The 10,479-nt window shown below is 36.8% G+C and overlaps 1 protein-coding gene across 1 annotated transcript in view; it reads right to left on the bottom strand.

Moving 5' to 3' along the window:
• Positions 1–536: 536 nt before the first annotated feature.
• SPAG6 (sperm associated antigen 6) overlaps positions 537–10,479 on the bottom strand; it is an 81,205-nt gene continuing 71,262 nt past the window's right edge. The window contains exon 11 of the mRNA XM_043967914.1: positions 537–1,082. The gene's annotated coding sequence lies outside the window, so the exon portion shown is untranslated. The remainder of the gene's footprint in view (positions 1,083–10,479) is intronic.

Raw genomic sequence — 10,479 nt, 5'->3', positions numbered from 1 at the left:
GATGGGTAGGAGGGAGAAAAAATTTGAAACTCAAAATCTTATTAAAAAATGAAAGTTGGGGGGCAGCTAGGTGGCACAATGGATAGAGCACTGGTTTTGGATTCAGGAGGACCTGAGTTCAAATCTGGCCTCAGACACTTGATACTTACTTACTAGCTGTGTGACCCTGGGCAAGTCACTTAACTCTCATTGCCCTGAAAAAAAAAGAATGTTGAAAACTATCTTTACATGTAATGGGGGAAAAATACTGTATGCCAAAATAAAAAAAAAACCCATGATCTAGTTTCAACTCTTTATTATACAGATAAGGAATTTGAGGTTTCCAGGGGTGGCTTAGTGGATAGAGTGCTGGGCCTGGAGTCAGGAAGACATGAGTTCAAATCCCTGGGTAAATCAGTTAAGCTCTGTTTGTCTCACTTTCTTCAACTATAAAATGAGGAAAATAATAGCATATGCCTCATAGGGTTATTGTGAAGATCAAATGAGATAATATTTGTAAAATGTGCCTATTACATAGCAGGCACTATATAAATGCTTGTTCCCTTCTCTTCCCAGGGTTAGCTATTTTATGTAACCATCCCCCACCACTACCCCCAGCTCCATCTCCAGGATTATTAACCTCAGTCCAGGTCACTCCAGAAATCTTGTGGGGCAATCTCTAAAACTCTGTCCACAGGTTCTGAATCCTAATATAAACCCATTGCCAACCAAACAGCCTGATGGTTTTATTTTCATTGAGATATTAGTGGAAGCACTGAGATCTTCTAATGCCTTTTTATTTTCTTTTAGAGGCAAATCAAGTACATATAAATGACTGAATTGTGTATCACATAGTAATTCCATTTTTAGAAGTATTCTATGACTCTAGAAAAACAAGAAAAAATTAATCCTAGTGACTACGATTTCAAATGAATAAATTGAGCATGTACTTATTTGAAGCATTTAACAAGAGCGTTAACATTTATAATCCATAAAAGTTCTCCTGTAAGTGTAAGTTTTAGCAATATGATGCTGCTTATATAAGAGGCTGATAGCTGTCCACTCTCTGCAGAAGTGTCTCTGAATATCCAGGGGAATAATACCTGAAAAAGAAAATTTCCTATTAGATTCTTATGAATGCATCTAATATGCGAGGTAGAAAAAGATTCATCCATATCAGGCATATTTATCTGAAATGATTCCTTGAGTCAAACCTCAAATATACCCTCGAGAATTCTGCATAATTATTCTCTGGTAATGCTTTATGCATAACTTAAGAGAATATCAATGAACAGAATACTGTCTCAGAATAATGGTCGACTCCCACCAGATAAGTGGCAAAATATTTAAAGAAATAAATGTCACAGCAAGGAGGAGATATTTATTTTCAAAGCGAAAGACTTTCTATCCAGTGACAATATTTTATTATAGCAACCTTATTTCTCTTATACCAAATGACTGATGTGATTTTAATCATTTTAGCTAATGGCTTTCTTTTCATAATCGAGACAACCCATTGTACCATAGCTTACCAACTTGGCCATTCTTAATGGCCTAGAAAAGATTCCCAATCCATACTTTAGTGAATCGGAGAGCAGCTTGCCCCTAACACTCAAATATTTCTGGGAGTATACTTTGCTTCTAAAAAGGTGCTTTAGAATAGCCAAACTCATTTTTTTTTTACAATTTTCTTTAATAAATAATCACTATTTTCAAAAGTTCTGAGATAAAAGGACTATAATAAATAACTAGTTTGCAAATTATTCATAAATCCTACAAAATGCATCATCTCTGAACCTCTAGGGAAACTATGAATTAATGCTTTTATGGAGAGCTAATCTTATATCAACATGATTTTTAAAAAAATTAATATATCAGGGAGCAGCCTATTTTATTTACTTTATTTTTGATAAAGTGGCTTCATATGATATGAAAAAATATAAGCACAGAAAAGAGTGGCAAATAAAACTTTGCAAACTAACCATAAGATAAATCTATGATAGGTATGTATTTTTTAATTTTTATTTAATTTTTTTTTGGTGAGGCAATTGGGGTTAAGTGACTTGCCCAAGGTCACACAGCTAGTAAGTGTTAAGTGTCTGAGGTCGGATTTGAACTCAGGTACTCCTGAATCCAGGTCCAGTGCTTTATCCACTGCGCCGTCTAGCTGCCCCATGTATTTTTTTTAAACAGGCATTTATTAAGTACCATTATATGCCAAACATTATGCTAAGTGCTTTATAGATATTATTTCACTTGGTCCTCAAAACAACCCTTCTAGTTAGGTGCTATTATAATCCCCATATTGCACATGAGGAAACTGAGGCAGACAAAAATCAAATGACTTGCCCAGGATCACACAGCTAGTAAGTATCTGAGGTAGGATTCAAACTCAGGTCTTCTTGGCTCCCAATCCTGAACTCTATTAACTTCTGAACCTGACTGTATCTGAGAGTGAAGAAATTGAGGAAGATAGTAACTTGCTCAGGGTTACATAGCTAGTGAGTGTCGAGTGTTGAATTTGAACTCAAGTCTTCCTGGCCACCATGCTCTGTCCACTGCTCCATTTCACTGTCTTATCCAAGATATGGGGAACTTAGAGGAACATGGAGAGTGAGAGGTTGCAAAAAAAAAAAAAAAAAAAAAAAAAAAGGCTAGCTCTTCAATATCTCCTCAAATCTTAGCAATCCAAGAAAGGCAAGTCTTACTAAATTATTCTCCTTAGAGGAAACCTAAGTATAGTGGACATATTTTGCTCTGTTTTACCTTTCTCTGTCCTCAGATGTTTGACCCCATAAAAAAGTCACATAATTTACATTTGACTTTTTTTTTTTTACAATTTTTCAAGATAAAGTTAACAAAAACATCACTATATTTTTGCAACAGAATGCCTAGAAGCATCCATTGTAAAAAGGTCTCCCTCAGGGAATGTATCCTTAAAATCTTCCTATCCTTGAAAAAATTTCCTTCAGCAGTAGGTCCCTTTGAAGTATTTACACTGAGAAATTTATAGCTCTATCTGACTACTCTTCTCTCCTTATACTGGGCATTTAAAATATACTCCCACCTCCTGGACCCCATCTGTCTGTCAGGACTAAGATCAGTGGAAGAATTCCAAATGTTTTCGGGGTTTGTTTGTTCGTTTTTAATGAGGAGAGGAGGAGATGGTAGGGGGAAAAGGTTTCTTTAAAACTAGAGTTCGAGGGCAGCTAGGTGGCAGTGGATAAAGCACAGGCCCTGAATTCAGGAGGACCTGAGTTCAAATCCACCCTCAATCACTTAACACTTACTAGTTGTGTGACCCTGGGCAAGTCACTTAACACTCATTGCCCTGCCAAAAACCAAAACAAACAAAAAAACCCACCAAAAACCAAAAACTAGAATTCCCACTATGAAACTACAATCTATTGGTCAATTTTGAAGCCTTGCCTTCCATATCCCCAAGCTGCCTGCCATTCACTGTTCACATGCCCCAGTGAGTCTCAAGAATCTCTACTAGGGAGAAGAGTGTGGTTGGTAGCTATGGGCAATCTATAATATCAACACTACTTCAAACTCCAAACCATCACATCCAGAACTTTGAGGAAATCAAAAGTAGCCCACCAGGAGAAGATAGGAGACCTCTGCTTTGAAAGCTTAAAAACAATCCCAAACTAACAAAGCCATTTTTCATGAAGTTTTTAGAAAAAGATTTGTATTTATATAAAGAAGTATATATTAAACATCTGAGAGATTTTTATCCTAAAAATAAAACCAATGGGAATATTACAAACATTCAAGTGATCCTGTTTGACTATTCCATAGTTATAAAGAGGCCTTCAGATTTTATATTCACATATATGTGTTCATTCTTTTTGGTTTTTTTGTTTTGTTTTGTTTTTTGTTTTTTGGTGAGGCAAGTGGGGTTAAGTGACTTGCCCAGGGTCACACAGCTAGTAAGTGTCAAGTGTCTGAGGCCAGACTTAAACTCAGGTTCTCCTGAATCCAAGGCCAATGATCTATCCACTATGCCACCTAGCTGCCCCTGTTAATGCTTTAAAAAAAAATATTTCATCCCTGGGTAGCGTCAACCAGATTGGGAATTAACCCCTCACCACCTCAAGGAATTGATCTTCATAAATTCCATCATTCCCTAAGTGAACAACCTGGAGGTAATGAGCTTCTCTGCATTTCACTAGGCTGGGCCTAGTCAGTAACAGACATGAAGTCCTTTACTGATCCTTTCATCCAAACCTTTCTGGCTTGGTAGGATTTGCCAAATTTTTTTCCTCTATCACTTACTGCCTCTATCACTCCCAAGCCAGATTTGTCCTTTTAAAATGTCAGAAAAATTGGTATGAGTGAATGAAGAATTTGTTAATTACTTACTACATACAAAGGACTGTGTTAAGTGCCAGAGATACAGATAGAATAGTAAGGCATTCCACGCTCTCAAGGAATTCACATTCTAATAAGGGGGACAACACATATGGAAGGTTTCAGCTGCAAGTCAGATGGAAAGGTCCCATGATCCTTAGGGTACAACAGCTAAACAGATGGGAATACTTCTTCTTTAAATGTCATTTTCACTAATACAATCATAGAAGTTGCTGGTGTTAAACCATTTGGACACCGTAGGCTGGAAGCATTACTATTTCAAAGCACCTAAGGCTCTTCAGTTTCAGAGTCCTGGGCAATCTCCATCACGGTATGATGGTAGATGGGGGTCAAGATAATGGCAGTGAGGGGCAGCTAGGTGGCGCAGTGGATAGAGCACCAGCCCTGGAGTCAGGAGTACCTGAGTTCAAATCCGGCCTCAGACATTTAACACTTACTAGCTGTGTGACTCTGGGCAAGTCATTTAACCCCAACTGCCTCACTAAAATTAAAAAAAAAAAAGATAGGGGCAGTGATCTCTCTCTCTCTCTCTCTCTCTCTCTCTCTCTCTCTCTCTCTCTCTCTCTCTCTCTCTCACTCACTGATTCAGCTGGACAGGTTTGCCTGTCCTGTGCCTGGCAGTTCATTGGCACATGCTGAGAATGACTGTTGTCTTCTTCACAAGAACTCCCTCCCCAGACAATGGCTATGAAGGCTGAGCTAGGAGGAGAAATCATGGTCTGGAGCTGCTGCCACTCCTGTGACATATTTTTGCCTATCTTCCTATTGGTGGCAGTTTGATAGCACTTATTGCTGGTGGGACCCTTCTCCACAATAATTTCTCCCCTCAAAAATGCCTTCAAGTATGGGCTGGAACTAGGTTTGGTTGTTTGGGAGACACTGCTATTTCCAAGGCTCTTGGATTCAAGGTTCTGGGCTGTTGAACCTCACTCATATATAAGTTGGTTTAAAGATAGAATATACACCCACATCCATCCATCCATCCATTCATCTAGCTAGCCAGATAGCTATTCAAATATATACACATAGATACATACTTAATTGATAAGAGAAATCTCTTACCCAATAGAGAAGTAGGAGGCAAAGCAGATAAAAGAAAGGGAAAGTGATAAAAGGGAGGGCAGATAAAAGATCTGTGATCAGAAGCAAAACAGACTTTAGAGGAGGGACATGAAAAGGGGGGGGGAATAAAGGGAAGAAAATAAGAAAGAGGTAAATGCAGAATTAGTGATCATAACTGTGAATATGAGTGGGATGAACTCACCCATAAAACAGAAATGGACAGAAGAATGGATTTCTAATCTAAGAATGTTATTTATAAGAAACACACTTGAAACAAAGCAACACATGCAAAATTAAAATAAGGGGCTAGTACAGAATCTATTATATTTCAACTGAAGTTAAAAGAAAAAGGCAGGGGGGTAGCAATCACGATCACAAACAAAACAAAACCAAAAATAGACCTAATTTTAAAAGCAGGGAAATTATATCTTGGTAAAAATGTGCTATAGACAATAAAGTAATATAAATATAAATATATCAAATGGCATAGCGTCCAAATTCTTAAAGGAAAAGTTAAATGAATTACAGGTGGAAATAGAAAGCAAAACTATACTAGTGGGTAACTCAACTTTCCCCTCCCAAAGTTAGATGAATCTGACAATAAAATAAGAAAGAAATCAAGGGGATAAATAGAATATTATAAAAGTTACATATAATAGATCTCTGGAGAAAAACTGAATGGGAATAGAAAGGAATATACCCTTTTCTCAGTTGTACATGGCACCTTCACAGAAAAAATGACCATGTACTAGGGCACAAAAACCTCACAACCAAATGCAGAAAAGCAGACATATTAAATGCACCCTTTTCAGGCCACAATGCAATAAAAAATGCATTTAATAAAGTGCCATGGAAGAATAGATTAAAAGGTAGTTGGAAACTAAATAATCTAATCATAAGAATGTGTATCAAAGAACAAATCATAGAGACAATCAATAATTCCATTAAAGAGAACAACAACTGTGAGACAACATAAAATTTGTGGGATACAACCAAAGAAGTATTTAAGGCAAAATTTATATCTCTTGATGCATACATTAATAAGAAAGAGAAAGAGCAGATTAATGAATTGGGCATGCAACTAAAAGAAAAAATAGAAAAAATTAGATATCCCCAATTTTAAACACCAAAATGGAAATCCTGAAAATCAAAAGAAAGATTAATAAAATTTAAAGAAAAAAGGCATTGAACTAATAAACAAATCTAAGAGCTGGTTTTATTTTTTAAAACCTAATAAAATAGATAAACCTTTGATTACTTTGATTTTTTAAAAAAAGAAAACCAAATTAATAGTATCAAAAATGAAAAGAGTGAATGCACCACCAATGAAGATGAATTTAAGTATTGGGAGTTATTTTGTCCAATTATATGCCAGTGAAACTGACAATCTAAGTAAAATTTATAAATATTTATAAAGACATAAACTGCCCAGATTAACAGAAGAGGAAATAGAACTCTTAAGTAACCCTATCTTAGAAAAAGAAAACAAGCCCTAAATGAGCTCCCTAGGAAAAAATCTCCAGGGCCAGTTGTATCCACAAGTGAATTCTACCACACATTTAAGAACAATCCAAATAGTATATAAACTATTTTTAAAAATAGGTAAAGAGGGGCAGTTAGGTGGCGCAGTGGATAGAGCACCGGCCCTGGATTCAGGAGGACCTGAGTTCAAATCTGGCCTCAGACACAAAACTTACTAGCTGTGTGACCCTGGGCAAGTCACTGAACCTCAATTGCCTCACCAAAAAAAAAAATAGGTAAAGAAGGAGTTCTACCAAATTCCTCTTATGACACAAATATAGTTTTCATATCTAAACCAGGGAGAAGAAAAAACAGAGAAAGAAAACTATGAACCAATTTCCTTAATGAATATCAATGTGAAAATTTTAAATGAAACCATAACAAGGACATTACAGGAATATATCACAAAGATCATATATTATGACCATGTGAGATTTGTAACAGGAATTCAGGGCTGGTTCAATTATTAGAAAAACTATCAGAATAATTTACCATATCAATATCAATGACAACAAAAATCATATGATTATATCAATAGTTGTAGAAAAAGCCTTTAACAAAATAAAATACCCATCCTTTTTTTTAAAAAAACAACAACACGGGGGCGGCTAGATGGCGCAGTGGTAAAGCACCGGCCCTGGATTCAGGAGGACCTGAGTTCAAATCCAGCCTCAGACACTTAACACTTACTAGCTGGGTGACCCTGGGCAAGTCACTTAACCCCCATTGCCCTGCCAAAAAAAAAACAACAAACAACAACAACAACACTAGAAAGCATATGAATCAATGGAACCTTTCTTAAAATGATAAGTAGTCTCTAGCTATCAGTTAAGTGGTACAGTGGATAGAGCCCTGGGCTTGGAATCAAGAAGACCTGAGATCAAATCCCCAGAAACTTTCTACTAGGCAAGTCACTTGACTTCTATTTGTCACTGAAGAAGGTAATAGCAAATAACTCGAGGATCTTGCCAAGAAAATTCCATGGACAGAGGTACACAGAGTCACAAAGAGCTAGACACTACTGAAACTTAGCCATTTTGTTATATGTTTTGTTTGGGGATAAACTTTAAGCCTTTCCAAAAGAATCAGGAGTGAAGCAAGGAAGTCTACTATCACCACTATTACTCAATATTGTACTAAAATGCTAACTATAGCCATAAGCCAAGAAAAATAAAATAAAGGAATAAAAATAGGCCAATGAGGAAGCAAATTGACACTATTTGCCGATATAATAAACCGTATATATGGATGTATGGGTATTCAGGAAGTCCAGCAACTTTGTTGTGAGGGCTTGTCAAGTCCTTTTCAGGGCTACTTATCTACCTTTGGTGTCCACCTGATTCATCCAACTCTCACCTGTGGCTACAAGAAGATGTAGTATGGGGGCAGCTAGGTGGCGCAGTGGATAGAGCACCGGCCCTGGATTCAGGAGGACCTGAGTTCAAATCCAGCCTCAGACACTTGACACTTACTAGCTCTGTGACCCTGGGCAAGTCACTTAACCCTCATTTGCCCCGCCAAAAAAAACAAAACAAACAAAAAAGAAGATGTAGTATGTGCAGCAGCCACATCCCAGTAAACCATCCTGGCAGACAAGTTAAACCAGGCTGAGGTAACTGACAGGCCTCAAACCTGTTGGTGAATTAGTTGTGAATCGTTGGCAGTACTTTTTATTGTAGCAAAAGAACTAGAAACTAGAAGTTGGCCATCAATTGGGGAATGATTAAACAAATTATGGTATATGAATGTAATCCAGCACTTTTGCATTATCTTTTGCAAAACCTTAAGAAATGATGAAAGGGATAATTTCAAAGAATCCTCAGAAGGTTTGCACAGACAGATGCATAATAAACTGAGAGAAATGGAACAATTTAATAGCTAGCATTTATATAACACTAAGTTTTACAAAGTACTTGACAAATGTTGTTTCATTTTATCATGTAAAAACCTGTGAGGTCAGTATTATTGTTATCTCATTTTACAGATGAGGAAACTGAGGCAGACAATGGTTAAGTGACTTGCCAGTGTCACACAACTAGCAAATACCTGGAGGCTGCATTTTAATTCCTGACTCCAGATTTGTATCCACCTAACTGCCTCAGTAAAAAAAAAAAAAGACTTTGAAAGACTTAAGAACTCTGATAAAAGCAATAGCCAAACACAACCAAAGAATGATGACAAAGTATCCTCTCCAACTCCTGATAAAAGAAGAAATGGGTTCTAGATTCCAAATGAAACATGCATTTTCTGGGTATGGCCACTATGTAGATTTGTTTGCCTTGACTATGTATGTTCATTGCACGAGTTTTAGTTTGTTTTATTTTTTTAATGGGGGAAGGACAGGAAAGGGGAAGGAGTTAACAACCATGATTCCAAAAGGGGTAAAAAGGATGAAAAGAAGGCTATTGAAACATTTTGTTTTAAACATACAAAAGAAATAGAAGTTCTAAAGGAAGCAAAGGACAAGCAGAACGGTTTTTGAAAGTAACATTGAATTGTCTACATTTTCAAAAACACAAGCTGTATGGATTAGGGAATCATGATTTCATATACAAATCTACCTCCTATATTCTCATTTGTATAAGAAAATGTTGATTTTGGTGAGGTATTTGTTCATTTAGAAAAATAAAGTTATATAAAAAAAGAGGGGAATAAGCCCTTATCAGAGCCTTAGTTATGGTCCTGTTCATCATTTTAGTCTGTTTGAAGGACGTGTGTGAGATGGAAATAATTTTAATTCATCACAGTTAGGAAACTGCTTTTGTCTACAATATGTCATATAGAAACATATGAGAGTTCATATCTGATTCCTAAGTGTGGAAGTTAAATAAATATCAAAAATACTTAAGGATAGTGATAACAATTTCTTAATTTTCCTCTTCAATAGATATTTCACATTTTATTACTTGTTTCTATGATTTAAGTTAACTGAATTCACTCTTACAGGCTTGTACTCAGAAGAACCCCCAAAGTTCATCATTTGTTCTTAAAGAGTAAGAAAGGGGCAGCTAGGTGGCACAGTGGATGGAGCACCAGCCCTGGAGTCAGGAGTACCTGAGTTCAAATCTGGCCTCAGACACTTAACACTTACTAGCTGTGTGACCCTGGCAAGTCACTTAACCCAATTGCCTCACTTAAAAAAAAAAGTAAGAAAGATCCTTGCAGATCATGGCCTCCCTCACAAAGAACAATGTCTTAGGAGGAAAGAACCTTGGTTCATAGACTGGCTCTCTATTTTACTACTCATATGATCTGGTGTGAATCACTAAATCTCTCTCGATTCTTATTTCCTCAGTAGAAAAAGAAGGAGCTAGAACTACATAGCTTCTAAGGGCCCTTCAGGTCTCAGTCTATGATCCTATAATAATCTTTTTTTTTTTTTTGCGGGGAAAATGGGGGTTAAGTAACTTGCCCAGGGTCACACAGCTAGTAAGTGTTAAGTGTCTGAGGCTGGATTTGAACTCAGGTCCTCCTGACTCCATGGCCAGTGCATTATCCACTGTGCCACCTAGCTGCCCCTCTGTGATAATCTTAAAAGAT

The sequence above is a fragment of the Dromiciops gliroides genome, chromosome 5 (assembly GCF_019393635.1).
Source record: "Dromiciops gliroides isolate mDroGli1 chromosome 5, mDroGli1.pri, whole genome shotgun sequence".
Lineage (NCBI taxonomy): Eukaryota > Metazoa > Chordata > Mammalia > Microbiotheria > Microbiotheriidae > Dromiciops > Dromiciops gliroides.
Note: the sequence above shows the minus strand (reverse complement) of the source record. Positions and strands in the feature narration are given on the sequence as shown.